Source organism: Lygodium microphyllum, chromosome 4 (genome assembly GCF_053477565.2).
Source record: "Lygodium microphyllum isolate KBCC chromosome 4, Lygodium_microphyllum_v1.1.10, whole genome shotgun sequence".
Lineage (NCBI taxonomy): Eukaryota > Viridiplantae > Streptophyta > Polypodiopsida > Schizaeales > Lygodiaceae > Lygodium > Lygodium microphyllum.
Window position 1 is genome coordinate 147489403 of NC_141138.1, and position 13986 is coordinate 147503388.

Here is a 13986-nt window from a genome sequence, read left to right on the forward strand (position 1 = left end):
TGGCGGGGGTTCGGGGGCAGCGCCCCCGGCCCGATGATAAAAGGAATATTCCCTGGAATATTCCCTGGCCGACTAGTGGAGGCTTATATGGTAGGTCGGTCAGGCCAACCTCACGGCCTTTGTAGGCTATAAAGGCTAAACCCCTTCACAGCCACCATCGATCACTCATCTTTCACCCAGTCAGAGTTGTTGTTCCAGCTAGCCTTAAGCTCTTCACCTATCTTCTATCTAGATCGCCATCTAAGCTTCACACAGTGGAAGCGCACGGGTGGATAGAGCCATCTTTGTATCAGTTGTTTGGAGTTAAAGAATTTACTGATTCTCCTCTTTTCTGTTGTGTACTCTCTATCTCTTTCTCAGATTCTGTTCGTTGCGCCGTGTAATATTTTACACAAATACGCATGAAGGAGGGAGATGAATACAAGACTGCATTTAGAACCCAGAGGGGATTGTATTATTTCATGGTTGTGCCCTTTGGTCTTTCAAATGCTCTAGTCACATTCTAAGCTTTAATGAACAAAATACTTCAGCCACTTTTGTACAAGACAATTTTGGTGTTCTTTGACGACATATTGATATATAGTAAAGACAAAGAAGAGCATTTACAACATGTTAGTTGACAAATTGAGGAGTCGCAAGTTGTTTGCTAAAGAACCAAATGTACATTCATGGCCAAAGAAGTAGAATACTTGGGATATATTGTTGGAGAAAATGGCATCAAGGTTGACCTGAAAAAGATCCAATGTGTGAAAGATTGGCCTACTCCAACAAATACCACTTCATTGACGGGTTTTCTTGGTTTGTCTTCTTTCTATTGAAGATTTATCAAGAATTATGCTCATGTGGCTACACCATTAACCAATAGGTTAAAGAAAGAATATTTCTTTTGGGATGAAATAGCCAACAAAATCTTCAATGACCTAAAGCAACTCCTCATTTGAGCACCCATATTGGTTTGTCCCGACTTCTCTAAGGTCTTTGTGATCTATGTGAATGCTAGTGGGAGAGGATTGGGGAACTATTTTACCCCAATAACATGGTGTCATGATTGCATATGAGAGCATAAAATTTGATGAAAAAGAGAGGAAAATGCATGTATATGAGAAAGAGATGCTAGCCATACTACATGCAGTTAAAAAATGGCATCATTACCTCTATGGAAGTCACTTTAAAGTGAAGTGTGACCATAGGGTGTTGAAGTACTTCCTCTCATAGCACAACTTGTCTCCTAAAGAAAAGAAGGTGGTTCGCAACTCTTCAATCATATGATTTTGAGATAGCATACACGGCTGGAAAAGACAATGTAGTGGTGGATGCACTCTCTAGGATGTGGGCATGTAATGTATCTACCGTCTCCACTATATATAAAGATTGGATAAATGACATACAAGAGGAATATATGATGGAAGAGCATGTTACCACAATAATGCAAAAATTGCAGCAAGGGGTAAATGAAGAATATCCAAATTTCAAATGGCATAATGGACTTTTATGGTACAAAGGAAAGGTCTGTTTGATCCCTCAAAGCAATTTTAAGCTAAAAGTCCTTCATGCATTCTTTGCCCTTGGCTGGTCGTCTTGGTCTCTTTAAGGCTTTTGACAAAGTAAACAAGAGTTTTAATTGGAAAAGCCTATGGCGGGATGTGAAGGAGTATGTTTCTCATTGCTTGGAATATCAACAAAATAAAGATTCTTCTTTATTACCAGCCGGTCTCCTTCAACCCTTGCCTATTCAACAAGGAAAATGGACCGACATTTCAATGGACTTCATTACAGGCCTCCCTACCACAAGGCATGGTTGGAATAGCATTTTTTTTGTGGGGGACAGACTTACCAAATCAGCCCATTTTATTCTAACCAAGACACAATTTTCAGGAAAGCAAGTAGCTAGTCAATTCATAGAAGAAGTGTTCAAGTTACATGGTATGCCATTGAGGATAGTGTCAAATAGAGACACTAGATTCATGGAAATTTTTTGGAAGGGTTTGTTTACTTCCATGGGCACTACTCTTACCCCTAGTACAACTTACCACCCTCAAACCGATGGTCAAACCGAAAGGGTTAACCAATGGGTGGAAGTATACTTAAGACACTATTGTCATGACATGCAATCATCTTGGTATAATTGGCTGTATCTTGCTAAATTTTGCTATAACAATACAAATCATATGAGCATTGGGATGGCTCCTTTTGAGGCACTCTATGGATACAAGGTTCAAATTCCTTCAGTCATGTTTCATGAAGACGTGAATCCACAAGAGAATGATGAATTAGAAAGAATGGTTATGCTTATGAAGCAATGTAAAGAAAACATACGAAAGGCACAAGATGTCATGAAGTCCTATGCTAATGATAGGCGGAGGCACATGAGTTTGATGTTGGAGATTGGGTCTTCTTGAAGGTGTCAAGAATCGTGTGATGGGGGATTTGCTTGACCTGTTGCACCAAACACACTGTATACACAAGAGGAAGCTCACTCAAGAACACAGGAAGAGAGATGGAGGCCAAAACGTTTTCTTAGTGATTTTTCTTCTTCTTCCACACACTATATAATGTACACAAAGTATAGATAAGATACAACATAAAGGAAAGTGGCCTTCTAAGTCAAACAGTGCATAACCGACTACACTAATCAACTGGCGCTATAACTTTGCCAGTTGTAGGTAGGTGTAAAAAACTAAATATAATAAGTGATAAGTCAATGGCCATGTGAGTGTCATAATGACCACCAACGTGCTAAGTGTAGATGTGCGGACTCATCTAGTTAGGCGGTCCATCATCAATGTCCGCACATGTTGAACTTGCCATCTCAACACTCCCCCTCAAGCTCAATTCTATCTTTGCAACTCCAAGTAAGCTTCAAAGCTTTCAAAGCTTCTCTGCATCCAATGCCTTTGTGAAAATGTTAGCTATCTGATCCTGTGTGCTAACATATACCAAGTCAATCTCTCCTGCAAGTACCTTCTCTCTCACAAAGTGATAGTGCACCTCAATGTGTTTTGTCCTAGCATGGAACACTAGATTCCTAGCTAGCTATATGCTACTCATGTTGTCACAATGAATGACAACTAGACCATCTCCCTACATGTCTAAATTACCTAATAACTTTTGCAGCCATACCACCTCACATGCTGCCATAGCAGCACCTCTATACTCAGCCTTTGTACTTGATAAAGCAATTGTAGGTTGCTTTTTGCTGCTCCATGTAACTGCTGCACTACCAAGGGAAAACATGAATCCACTTGTAGATCTTCTGCCTCTGACATACTACCAGCCCAATCTGCATCTGTGTATCCAAAGACTTGTACATCCTTACCGGACTCATAAAAAAGTCCATAATGTAAAGTGGACTTTACATACCTCAATATACGTCTAACTGCATCCAAATGAGGCTTTCTAGGCATCTGTATAAACTCACTAACAAGATCAACAATATAGCTCAAGTATGGCCTTGTGATAGTCATGTAAATCAAACTCCCTACTGTCCTCCTGAACATAGCAGGGTCTTCTATCTCATCCCCAACGTCAGCACTCAACTTCACATTTTACTCCAATGGTACTAAAAGAGGCTTACATGCTGTCATACCATACTTGGATAACATATCCAAGCCATACTGCCTTTGGGATAGCCATATACCATTATCACATCTGATCACCTCAATACCAAGAAAGTATCTCAGCTCACCCAAATCTTTCATCTCAAACCTCTTCTTCAAGAAGTCCTTAACTTCAACAATCCCATTGTCACTGTCACCTATAATAATCAAGTCATCCACATAGATAACTATGATGACCAAACCTGCAGCTCCCTTTCTTACATAAAGTGAGTGATTATCATCGAAAATACAAAATCCAATATTGACAAGATACTCTCCAATCTTGTCAGACCAAGCTCTAGGTGCTTGCTTCAGCCCATAGAGCGCCTTCTTTAACCTGCACACATATGTGGGATGCTCTAAATCCTCATAACCTCTTGGCTACTCCATATACACTTCTTCTTGCAATTCACCATGCAAGAAGGCATTCTTAACATCCATTTGCTACAAACTCCAACATTTGATTGCTGCCAAGGCAATCACACATCTAACTGTTGCCATCCTAGATATTGGACTAAATGTCTCTTCATAATGTATGCCATATGTTTGAGCATAGCCTTTTGCAAACAGCCTAGCTTTATACCTGCTAACTGAACCATTTGCATTATGCTTGACTTTGTAAACCCACTTACATCTAATAGCTTTCTTACTCTTAGGTAAGGGTACCAAATCCCAAGTCTTATTGGCTTCTAATGCAGCCATCTCCTCATCCATTGCTGCATCCTAATGAGCATGACCAACAACATCCTCAAAATAAGTGGGCTCAACATCCTCAACTAGTTTCACCATATAAGCATAATGGTGAGTTGCATAACCTTCAAAACCAAATATTTTAATAGGGTATCTGACCCTGCTAGATCTACGTACCACCGGATCACTCAATGGAGCCTTTACATTACTATGAGCTCTCTGTACACCTGGTGTCCTGACTGAAGGAATACCAAGCTCATCATCCAAACTCTCTAAACCACTGGAATCTCCGTCAAATCCCAAATTATTGGTAGATGCATCATTACCATCCAACACTTTATTCTTTCCTTTGTCCTTCCCTGCAACACTTATAGATCCACCTGAAGATGTGGGGCTACTCCTTAGTCTCCTAGACCAAGGGCTCATTGTAGGTATAGTACCAGATGATGTTTCTGGTCCACTAAGACTCCGTGATTCTTATTTTTCTTTCTGCACATAACTATCCTGATCATTATTATCATCTAATACATCACCAAAAAGTGCATACCAGCTGCCCATCTAATCGAAGATAACATCCCTGCTCACTCTGAACTCACCTGTGAGACATGGTTATAACAACGATACCCTTTTTGCTATAAAGAGTATCCAATAAAAATACATTTTTCAGCCTTTGGATCAAGCTTCTTCCATAGCTCATCAGGCACATGAACATATGCAACACATCTAAATACCTTCAAGTGTGATACATTAGGCTTCTTGCCAGTAAAGCACTCTTCAGGAGTCGTCCCATGAACTGAAGCTGTGGGAGTTCTGTTCATAATGTAGATAGTAGTATGGACAATCTCAGACCAAAAATATTTGGGCATATTCTTTTCAGCCATTAATGCCTGTGCGACTTCTGCAGTATGCCTATTTTTTCTTTTTGCAACCCCATTTTGTTGTGGGGTATACCTGCAAGTAAATTGCCTCTTTATCCCATAAGTCCTCAAGAAGCTAGTAAACTCATTAGAGAGGTACTCTCCCCCTCCATCTGATCTCAAGCACTTCACTTTTAAGCCTGTTTCTATTTCAATAGCTGCTTTAAAAGATTTGAAGTACTCAAACACATCACTCTTTTCCTTCATGAAGTATACCCATAACTTCCTTGAACAATCATCAATAAATGTGACAAAGTATTTGCTGCCACCAAGAGATACATTCTGTGTAGGCCCCCAAACATCTGTATGCACTACATCAAGTATTTTTCTACTACATTGACTTTGTCCTTTTCTTTGCTCAAAGTTTTAGCTCTTTCTACTTGTTGTGCATTGGTTTTTCTTATCAACTCCTTCTCCCTCTTGTAGAGATCTTTCTCCTTTCTATGTATCTCTTATTTTGTTTTGTACAAATCTTTGTGATAAGACAACTAGATGCCTATGGGGAAGTCTTCATATTCCTTCAAGTGTGTTGCTTGTTCTTTCTGTAGATTCCTAATTGTGTCAAAAGAAACTATGTTCTAATAGTGCAAGTCATTGACGTGTGCACCCCCTCCCTTCATCCAATGTTCGATTCCCTACCTCTCATGCATTCAAAATCAAAATCTCATTAAATGCTCTCCATCCTCTTTTATAAACTCAAATATGATCTGAATCAAATTGTGGATTTGAATGCTCTCCTTTGATCTAAAGGGTATTTAAGTAGATTTGAATGCTCTTGTTCAATCCAAAGGGTATTTAAGCAGTCCAATGTCCTCTTCGATTTGGATGTTCTTCTCATGACTCAAATGTCTTTCCAATGAGTCAAATGAGCCTCCTTATGATTCAAGAGATTTAAATGGCATTCTTAATACCTTGCCTATGATTCCATCATCATGCTTTTTGTGATTCCCTACATGCAATCAAATTGGCAATACGAATTCCACATAAGGCTCTATGTTATGGTTTCTTTGAAGTACCTTGTCAACAAAAGCATATCCAAGCCAAGAATCTTAGGGATCTTTTACTTCCAAGCCTTTGAATACTTTTTGAATGGGTTGGTACTAGAGGTAAACATAATTTGGGTGCACTTCTTTGTCATGCGAGAAGGGTTGTCTTGCCTGCTTACCAAACTGGCATGCTTCACAAACTTTATGCAATTCTATAACTCTAAAAGAAGGCAACCCTGTAACCAATCCTCTGGGACTGCATTAATTTCAGGCTTTGCACATTTGCATATCCAATACGTTTATGCCATATTTCAATATTTACAACTACTCCTTTTCCTTTAGCATACATGGTAGCATCCATTGCAGGAATTCCATCATCTAAAGTGAACATTCAGCCAACTCTACTTCCTTTTGCAACCAACCTGCACTTATCATTAAAGTCTTCTACAAAACAACCTTTTACATTAAATTGGACCTGCAACCCCTGCTCTACCATTTAGCCAACAGACACTAGATTCTTTGTAATTGATGGCACATGTAATACATCTGTCAAACTCTTTGTCTAGCCATCATACAAGGACAAGGGAACCTTTCCAATGTGTGAAATTGGGTGGCATGATGAATCATCACCCGTCTGCACATAACCTAGATTTTGTAAGTCTTGCATCTCTCCAATCCATTCAACATGACTGGTCATATGATTAGATGCACCTGAATTGACATACCATACATCATCATGTGTCCCCTTTTCTAGAACTGCATTCATCATATGCTGCATAACAAACAGACGCTCATTTTTGTCTTCATTCTGTCGTGAAGATGATGCATAGTTTCCTTGCTGCAATTTACCACTGCGAATATCATCCTTCTTAGCATAGCAATGGGCTGCAATATGGCTTGTTTTGCCACAATAATGTCAAACAATAGCAAAATTTCAAGAATCTCTATTTTGCCATCCACCTCTTCCTTTAGAGCTCCCCCTGGCTCTAAAGTTTCCTCGGCCTCCTGAAACCTGCATTTTACCAAATTGCTAATTGAACCTGTTTTGTTGGTTATCGCCAGCACGTCCCATACCACGGCCTCTCAAAGAGGATCTACCATGTCCCCTTCCTAAACTTGAGTAAAATGCTTGAACCTGTTCACCATTTTTTTCAGATGAGTCACCCTGCATATTGATCTTTTCGGTAATCAAGAGAGAGATCAACTCATCAAAATCTAGAAATGGCTTCCGTACATATACTGAAGTAACAAATGATTTCCATGCCTTCTCATTGTTAAGGCCACTCAAAGTGGATGAAACCAAACCATCATCATTAGGCATTGCATCAATTGCTTCTAAAGCATATGCAATGCTCCTCACCTTCAACACATACTCATTGACATACATTTTCTCTTTCTTCAAGGCATTCAACTCTTGCTTGAGTTGAATCTTTCGTGCCTTTGTATTTACTGAAAACATGTTCTCAAAAATTATCCAAGCTGCATGTGAAGTTTCTGCATTCCTGATATGTCCCAACATCATATTATCAATGGCTTATAGATAACAGTACATTACCTTTTTATCTTTCACATTCCATTCTTTCCATGCTTTTAATTCATATGCAGTCAGAGGGATACCTAACTCTGGCTCCTTTTCTTCACCTGAAACAAACTCATAAAGGCCCTTTCCAATGAGGAAGTTTGTCACACGGAACTTTCATGAAGGGTAATTGTTCTTGTCAAGCTTCTCAATAATGGGATTTCCACTATTCTCTATCATTATCACAAACAAGGACACAACACAGCAAGCTAGTCTTCTGCAATCTTTCACAACACGTGCACAACACTACACCAAGCAACCCTTTTCACTGTGACTGCTCAATAGTACATGTAATCTGGAACCTGTTTGCAGATAAACCTTATGTTTGCTTCCTGCAAACACCTTAAAAATTACAGATTCACAATCTATAACCTGTGCACCCACTTTCAGTCTCAATACAGCTGAAATCACAGTGTACCCTGAAACTGCTATCCGCAACCTTGCGGCTCTAAAACGGGGCCTGAAACAGCCTCAAACGCCCAAAATAACTATGGGAAAATCCTGAAGGGCCCATCTGCAAAATATACAGTGCTTTGCTCACACACCAAATCTCACAGCAATCTAAGATTTTCACTCTACCTTGCTTCCGGTGCCTCGAACAAGCACTATCCAAGAGAGAGAGTGGAAGAATGGGAGAGCTTCTTACCCGTTGCTTGCTTGCTTGCTTAGACCTTGCTTCTTCTCCTTCACTTCAGCCTTCAAAATTAGCCTCTCTCAGTGGCATGACTCTAATACCATGTCAAGAATCGTGTGATGGGGGGATTTGCTTGAGCTGTTGCGCCAAACACATACTATATACACAAGAGGAAGCTCACTCAAGAACACAGGAAGAGAGATGGAGGCCAAAACGTTTTCTTGATAATTTTTCTTCTTCTTCCACACACTATAAAATGTACACAAAGTATAGATAAGATACAACATAAAGGAAAGTAGCCTTCTAAGTCAAACAGTGCATAACTGACTACACTAATCGACTGGCGCTATATCTTTGCCAGCTGTAGGTAGGTGTAACAAACTAAATATAATAAGTGATAAGTCAGTGGCCATGTGGTGTCATAATGACCACCAACGTGCTAAGTGTAGATGTGCGGACTCATCTAGCCAGGCGGTCCATCATCAATATCCGCACGTGTTGAGCTTGCCATCTCAATAGAAGGTGCCCAAGACTCATTATGTATCCCTTAAGGGTGGAAATAACAAGTTGGCTCACAAATTTTATGGCCGCGTTGGAAAAGATTGGAGAGCTTGCATATAAGCTCCAATTACCTTCAACTACTCACATACATGATTTTTTTCATGTATCACAATTGAATAAGTATATTGGGCAGGATGTACAAGTTATTGAAGAGCTTCCACCACTTGATGAAGATGGACTGATTGTCTATGAACCTAAAAAGATTATTGGGAAGCATGAAAAGGTTCTTAGGAATCAAACTCTCACTAAATTCTTGATGAAATGGAAGGGACCACCTATGGAAGAGTCCATTTGGCAACCCTCTTCTTATTTGGACACTTTTCCATGGCTTTTGCAATATGAATGATTAAATTACCATCAAAAAGTGTCCAAATAAAAAGTGTCCATGGCTTTTGCAAGATGATGATTAAATTTCCAGCTAGTTGTTTTAAAATACTGTTATTGATTAAATTACCTTAGTGACATCAAAAAGTGATCTTAATGGTACGGAATGATGCCTCAGGATGTGTATTTCATTTCTACACTTCAAACACTGAATTTGGACACTCCAGTTAAAAGTTATGGTAATTCTACTGATGCATCCCTATTTGGACAGCAAGCAGTCAATTCACTGTTTCAAGTTCATTATGATGTTTTTTCACACAAAGTGCTTCCACATGCTTATGGATCTTCATCGCCATAATTTGCTTTATTATCAACTTGTGTGCTACTTCATTATCTTCAATTTTGAGGACAAAACATCTCTAGGAGGGGATGATTTGTAATGAAGCAAATTATCAACATGAGATGTGAAGCCTATTCCAAGTATAAACTTTGTAAATACTTGAGCCAAGAGAAAGAGGACTTAGGGTTTAGTATAAAAAGGCAAGAAGTGCTAATGTAGCATCATTCTTTGACACAATTACAATTTTATCCTTCTTGTCTTTCATCTTCTTGTACTTGGTTAACAGCTTATGGCTACATTGTGCTATGGTAATGGAAGATGTTCCATGGCATGGCCATGTTAGTAATTCAATTTGTTACATTTCTTACTGTGTATAGTTTAGATTAATTTGATTTCCTATTCATTTCCATTGTTAGGTTAGTCCTTCTTTACAATAATATTATAATTATTTATTTATTTTAATAATAATATTTTAATTAAAATTTTTAAAGATTAAAATGCATATCAATAATCACCATTGTAATAAATATCACATTAAAAATAATTTTCTTATTGAATTATATTTATTGACTTCATATTTTTTGAATCATTCATTCTAAACATTATTCTACTATGGGGACTTTATAGTATAATGTACTTAACTTTATGTAGATGTGTACATGTATATGTTTAGATATGTGCCTCACATGTGCTTGAATTTTATAAATATGTGTCCATTTGTGTAGTCTCATAAGTATGCATACTCTCCTCTCTTTTTTCTATTTCCCCCTCTCATGATGTTCTTCTTCTTCTTCTTCTTCTTCTTCTTCTTCTTCTTCTTCTTCTTCTCTCTCTCTCTCATGTATATGTATGCATGTGTATATGTATGTATGTGTTTATGTGGTCTCGTAAAAGTGTGTCTTCTCTATCCCTCTCATCATTTTTATTTTCTCTCCTTTTTCTTATTCTCCCTGCCTCTCATCTTTCTTCACCTTATATATTTGCATGTTGTGTATGCATATGGGTGTAATACATTGTATATATTTATATGTGGATATGTGTGTCTACATGTGTGTGTGCATGCATGTTTATAAGTATGCATTTTATAAGTTTGAATCCATTCTCTCTCCTCTCCTTTCTCTCTCTCCGAGACACAAATCACCTCATAGTGATTGAGATGTTCATAATCTCCATGTTGATCATGAGTTGCATTGAAATAGTTGAGACTTGGTATCGGGACATGATGTTGTTGAGGCATTGATCATCATGGCATTGTAAAATAATTGTGTCGACATAGTGGCAGCACATCGAGACATTATTGTGACTCAAGATGACAAATGCATTAACATGACATTCCGTAAGGCAACTCAAAGGCTTGATAATAATTCCCCCTCCAAAAAAAATCACATGTGGAGAAAAAACACATGGACTCGAGACAAAGATTTTGCACAAGGAAAAGCTTATTGCATTAGTAAGCCTTTTGCATTCATAGAGCTTTTGGTGTTGGCTAGTTTTAAATATGAGAATGAGCTCAATCACTCGACACATCAACAACCACACTCAAGTGTCATAATCAAGACAAGAGAAGATCACTTGATCATTTGAGACATAGTCTCCCTTGATTGCTCGAGACATACTAGTCTCTCTTGATTACTTGATGCATTTCAAGCCCCTCGACAACATCATCATCACTCTCACAAGGTACTTACCTGAAAGTCCCATTTTGAATTGCATTTTAAAGAGAATTTATCTTTTTGGTGTGAGCATCTCACTACAAAATTTGACGCTTTCACCTTAGTGTGCTTCTTGGACTCTTACCTTGATCTTCAAGAAAAGTATGTGCTAGGCTTGAAATTTCTGGCATAGTGGCCTAGTGTCAAGGGTACAAGACCACACCTTTCAAGTGCAACATCACACAACACATAAGACAAGACTCAATGCCTTAGTCAAGGACCAAGAAGGACTCACTTGCACCTTAAGTAACAAACTTTGACAAAGTAACACATTGTAGTTAGAGTGTGCATTGACTGAGAATTGGAAGCTTGTTGGGAGTCCATTAAAAAAAATTGCTTGACCTTGAAGCACTGTTACACTCTCTTGCTTCAAATAGATTGGTGGAGTACCAAGCTATAGAGTTTGTAAGAAATATCGAGTTGAGAAGGGAGCATCCTCATGAGAGAATCAGTAACATTGTGACACAACATGTCATACAATCTTAAACAAAAGCAAATAGCCATCTCCTAGGGCTCCAAGACCCCAAACCATTGAGTGTGCCACAAGAAATAGTAGTTGCTTAAGGCCAATACAAGTTTGACACATCTTTTACACATAAACCATTAATAGAAAAGGAAGGGAAGTATAAATTCACATCTCATTCAGGGCAAGGGTCAGATACACTAACACACAAAGAATCATCAACTCTTGAAGACTAGAGGAGGACACTAATATTTGCTCTTCAAATGTAACTTATTGTTTGGACCACAAGGTTTTGAGCTATAGTGCATGACCTATATAGTTGCGATCCTTACCTTGTAAGAAAGGGTTTCCATGATAATGAGTTGAATAGGATTATTAGAAATACAACACACAAGGGAAACAAACAACTCAAACAACTGCAAGGACAAAACAAGACAGGGAAACAAATAGAAAGATTGATCAAGACATAAACCAGTAACCTTGAGACATAAACAAAGTGATACAACAAAAAAAGAACCACTTATTAGGGTGTTATCTGAGACTTCTAAAACAAGGATAGAGGTAGAAACAAGAAATCACTTGAAATTCAAAGAAACATATTAAAACCATCAACTAAAGGAAACATGACCGATCCATATCCCTAAAGAAATTGAGTGTTAGTATGGCTATCTAGCCAACAAGGGCTATTAAGGCAACGAACCCTTAGCACTTTAAGTGATGCAACCTCATGAGCTTTTGAAGCCAAAAGTAGGAGTATTGTGTCAAAATAGAAGAGACTAATAGAAACCCCCACTTCTTTACTATATCTCATCAATTTCATTGAGGCATTGGTTAGTCATGAAGAGCTAGAAACCATGTCAAGCTCTAGCTCAAACCTTGATAGCTTGGACCTTGAGGCAATGAGTTCTCATTGGATATCTAGTAGCTTATTTCATGCTATGACTGATGCACTAGAACATAACATGCTGGAAGGCCAATAAATGAAAACTTGATAAACTTAGAAGCCAAGAGAAGGTTAGGAAAATAACTTATAAGGCAAGCGGCCCTATTCACTTGAGCCCATAAATAGGCATAGGAAGGAGACTGAGCTAAACCAAGTCCAATGCATATTGGATATGGAAAGAGGAGCCACAACTAGACAAAGAGCAAGGGAGGTTGAGGCATTTGAAGCTAACCTTACCTCCTTTGAGCTCCTACTTGAGTGGTTATTGGATAGGACCATGGTAGAGAGGGCAATGCCTCCTTGGAAACCTCACATTTAACCAAACTTGGGGTAACATTTAGGGCCAGAAACTAGAACAAAATATCAATCTCATAAAGAAGTCAACAAATGTAGGACAGGTGATGACCCATATAGCTTTATTGAGCAATTTAGCAATCCTACAAGGCAAAAATTCTTATGGACATTGACTAGAGGGTTCAAGCCTTCGAACTTTGTCTAGGAAAGAAGGGTCAAACATGGTTCACTAGCCTATATGGCATTGAGAAAAATGACTTCAATTTTCTCAATAACTTGCTCATTAAGCATTTTTCAAAGGTGGCATATGCGGATAACTTGATTGTCAAGTTCATAAACATGAGCTTTTGTGGGAGCTTTCACTCAACCGCCAAGACCCACGGACCGCTTATTGTTTCAAGCGTTCCAAGCCGAGCACTAATGGCTACCTCTCACATAGCCGACGCGCCATCCATATCTACGGGTGTAGTGAGCTTACCTTGATGCTGTTCGAGTTACCTCCTCTCCCGCGCACTCCGGTGGCTCCATGATCCAAGTGCAAGCTTCAAGCAAGCTCCATCCTCAAGCTCCACGCTCCAAGCTCCATTGCCGCGAGCAAGACAAGAGAAGAGAAGAGAAGAGAAGAAGAGAGGAGAAGATGGAGAGCTTCTCCTCCTCGGTCCCTCACCCTCACACACTCACTCCCTCACACTCTCACACTCCCTCTCTCAAGCACAAGCTCAAGCAAGCAAGAACAAGAAGAAGAAGAAGAAGAGGAGAGCTACTTTTGGCCACACACAAGAATGAGCTTTTCATTCACTTTTCAACTTTATATACAAAACCCTAAATCCCTTTTGGGCGGTCATCCCCTTTTCCCCTTTTTACATGGCCGGCCATAGCCTAGGCCCTTTTTCCCATTGTCCTTCTATCTTCCTAGCTTCCTTTCCTCCGCCCGTCTACATTTACAA